The sequence below is a fragment of the Curcuma longa genome, chromosome 2, assembly GCF_044706935.1.
Source record: "Curcuma longa cultivar G26 ecotype Majalengka, Jawa Barat chromosome 2, ITB_CL_G26_1.1, whole genome shotgun sequence".
Lineage (NCBI taxonomy): Eukaryota > Viridiplantae > Streptophyta > Magnoliopsida > Zingiberales > Zingiberaceae > Curcuma > Curcuma longa.
In genome coordinates, this window is record NC_133862.1 from 2927686 (window position 1) to 2931802 (window position 4117).

General features: G+C 40.4%; 1 pseudogene; it reads right to left on the reverse strand.

Annotated features, from left to right (window-relative positions):
* Positions 1–908: 908 nt before the first annotated feature.
* Positions 909–2655, reverse strand: LOC141817105 (uncharacterized; annotated as a pseudogene).
* Positions 2656–4117: the final 1462 nt, after the last annotated feature.

A 4117-nucleotide genomic window follows, 5' to 3' on the forward strand; every position in this document is an offset into this window, starting at 1 on the left:
CTCTACTCTCCTGTGACCCCGTGACTTCAATTTGTTCCTCTTCGATCCCTCCGACAACTACGACAACGACGATGAAGCATTAGGCGGTGATGCACAATGGTAAAATCCTATCTTTCTTTGTTATTTTTCGTTAGTTCTTTCGTTCTCCTGGCGATACATGGGCTGGCGGGGCCCTGGCAGGATGGTGGTCGGTAGGCGGCAACCCGCTAGCTAGCCGATGGTGACTTGCTGGTTGGCTGCTGGCGGGGCGCTGGCAGACCTCGCGCTAGCGGGGCGCTACAGGGTCGTCGACAGGATAGTGGTGGGTTGCTGGCAAGCTAACCGACCACTGGTGGGCTGCTGGCTGGCTGACCGCTAGTGGGTTGCTGGCCAACCACTGGCAGAGCACTTGCCGATCGTTGGCGGGCAACGGTCGAGTTAGGATTTGTTAGATTTGAGAGATGTCCTAAGGCAATCGCCTTACGATTATACTATTTATTGGATAAATAGCAATTCACTATTTGAGTGCACATTCCATATGTGTTTGATTGGATCTTAAACTCAAATATTGAATGTCCGTAATACGATTCATAGTGTGAGAGAATTTGTGATTGGATCACAACTAGTGAGCCAAGGTTGTCAAACTCACGATTCCAGTGTCGACTCGGTTAGGGGTGCACAAACTCGTATCGTAAACTCGTATCATAAACTCGTACGAGTTTACAGATAATCCAAAAAAGAGTTATAAAATGTCAAAAAAGAGTTATGTTCATGTTTTCACATATAAAAACAAGACTAAACATGAAAATTTAACATGAAAAGGTACAAAAATAGTCCAATAGTCAATACACCAAATAAGTTTTAACTTCCATTGTCCAAATTTGATAAAAGAAAACATCAAACAAAGATTTACTACTAAGTACTAACTACTAAGATAAATCATCCATGGTAACATCCAAATCATCACCTCCATCTTCATCTTCATCTTCTTCAACATCAAAATCATCAGTACCATCAAGCTCATTATCACATCCTATGGCATCTTTATCACCTATGTTACTCTCGACGGCTACATGAGCACTATTATCTACATCATCAACAAGGTTAATTAGCTCTAGAGGATCATTATTTATGTTGACAATGACATCATCATCTTCATCCACCAAATTCAATCCTACAGATCTAGGTACTTCAGTTATCCATTCATCATCAGATGGGAATTCTTCAAAAGTGGTTGGAGTTTTACTATCTTCCTTAGACTTCTTCCTTTGCATCTTCAAGTTATAGTAAACAAATACTAAGTCATTCATTTTCTTCTGATGCAAGCGATTCCTCTTTTTTGTATGAACCTGCATAAATTATCAAACAATCAAAAATTATAACCATATCATTTCATTAGAAATATTATTTATATTATATATCATATATTAGAGACATGATAGAGACCATAATTGAGTTTTGATGATTTATAATAATTACCATCTCAAAAGCACTCCAATTACGTTCGCATCCAGACGAGCTGCAAGTCAAACTCAATATACGTATAGCCCATTTCTGCAATTCAGGACAATCATCACCAAAAGAATCCCACCACTCTGCAGGAGATTTTTTACCTAAGGTTAGCTTTGCTGCATCACGACCAAATAGCCCTTTTGCTTTCTTGAAGGATTCCAGTTGTGCATGAATTGTGCTTCTCACATCTCGATCCTCTATCATTCGCTCCATGCAGTCATAAAGTCCATTTTTTACCCTCGATTCCGCTTCAAAATCTGGGCTATATTGATACACAGGGTTCAAAAAATAACCTGAAGCATGTAATGGGTGATGAAGTTGATTTTCCCATCTTTCATCAATAATCTTCCATACCGGTTCATAACTGTAAGAAATCGCATATAATATCAAATTAATCAATAAATTGATGTATATGATTATGAAATTTAATATCAAACTGTTTGATTCAAACACATATGCTTACAGTTTTTTCTCACAGCCAAAGTTGACTTTTATTTTCTCCTTTGCAACTTCCATTGCCTTATAAATAAAACCCATAGCAGGTTCTTCAAGTCTACCAATCGAAGTGCTTTAATGAGAGGACTTGCCGCCTTCAGACATGTAACTACATTACTCCAAAACCTCCCATCTAAAATGGTCTTTTGAACAAACTTTCCCTCCTGTATATTTGAAAATCGACTACTCTTCCAAAAATCAGATGTGAACAACTGTTGCAAACCACTTTTAAGTTCATTAATACAATTCAAAGACAAATATGTAGTTGCAAATCTTGTAACAGCAGGCCGAATTATATCCCTTCCCTTTGTACACTTTCTTAATTGAGAAATGAGAAGAGTCCTCGAATATATAAAAGTTGAAATTCTTCTTGCCTTTGAAATTGTGACTTCGTGGATTTTCAATTTTTTCTGCAAAGTCTGTCCAAAAAAGCATCAAATCTCTCCAGCAGCTTTATAATGCAATGATTACTTGCACAACATTTTCTTCACCAACTTTATCCACAATTTCATTTAACATTTCAAAAACCTTATCTGCCGTCTTTGAGTTATCAGATGTGTTAGTGGATTGCAAAAAGATCATCCCCTTCTCACTATTCACTAAGAAATTACATATAGATCGGCATTTTCTTTTTTTCCACACATATCGATGCTCTTCAAGCAAAGTCATTGTTATATCTACAGAGAATTGTTGGTGCAATAGCTGCCCCAAGTGCATTGAGTTTCAATGTTTGGCTAAACTATGTTTGAAGTTAGGCAATTCTTGTTGATCTAACATGTGTGATGCAAGTTTGCAGGAAAGTCCAAGCGTAGTCTTGGCAAAGGAAAGTCCAAGCGTAGTCTTGGCAAAGGAAAAGTCCAAGGGTGGTCTTGGCAAAGGAAAAGTCCAAGGGTGGTCTTGGCAAAGGAAAAGTCCAAGGGTGGTCTTGGCAAAGGAGAAGTCCAAGGGTGGTCTTGGTCAAAGGAAAAGTCCAAGGGTGGTCTTGGCAAGGAAAAGTCCAAGGGTGGTCTTGGCAAGGAGAAGTCCAAGGGTGGTCTTGGCAAAGACTTGACATGACAAAGCTGATGGAAGCATCTCAGGCTAGTGCAGGGAGGCATGAGGCTGTGGGAGGTGTTTGAAGGCCGAGGTCTAGGTCAAGAGAAGCTGAAATGGGATTTTTCAGCTTCACCAGTCGACTGGCCCTGCCAGCAGTCGACTGCTCATAAATCAGACGCACACAGAAAGATCAGTCGAGCCAGAGGAAGACAGGAGTCGACTGGTCAGTCGACTGGTGTTATGGTGAGTCGACTGTTTCCAGTCGACTGGTCTTGGACAGTCGACTGCTATTTGAACGTTGCAGAAAATTGGCAAGCATTTAATGCGCTTTAATGCGAGATTTTGTTGCCGATTGAAGGCATCAGTCGACTGGCCCTGCCAGCAGTCGACTGATGTTGCAGAGATTATAAAAGAAGCCTGCACGAGAACAACTCAATCTTTTTGCCATTCTTTCATTCTTTTGTGCTTCTTCTGAGAACGTTTTTGTTCTCTATTCTCTGCTTTCTTCCTCTCCTCCTAAACAATATTTCATATCATATTTGAGGAGATCTGAAGAGTTGTAAAGGTTTCTCCGCCTTCGAGGTTTTCGAGAAGGAGAAGATTCATAGTGCATCGGGTGTGTGCGTGCGTGTGGATCCTTGGATTAGTCACCTCTGCGGAGGTGGATACCAAGTAAAATAAACCGGGTTAGCGTTGATCTCTTTCTTTCTCTTTTATATTTTTGCTTCCGCTAATCTCTGTGCAGAGAAAGAACAAGAAAAATCGAGAAACGCTATTCACCCCCCCTCTAGCTATTCAACCGATCCTAACAAGTGGTATCAGAGCCGGTTCCGTTTCGGAGGATCTAACAATCAACCGGAGCAACTAATGGCATTTCAAGAGGGTTACAGCACCGCACGACCACCATACTTCGATGGGAATGATTTCGCCTACTGGAAAGGTAGAATGGAATACTATTTAATGAATGATATTGAAAACTGGTTTAGTATTGTAGATGGGTTCGAGATACCCAAAGACATCGAAGGAAAAGTCATCCTTACAAAAGATTGGACAAATTGATAGAACTGAACGAAGGATCTACTGAATCGAGACGAGC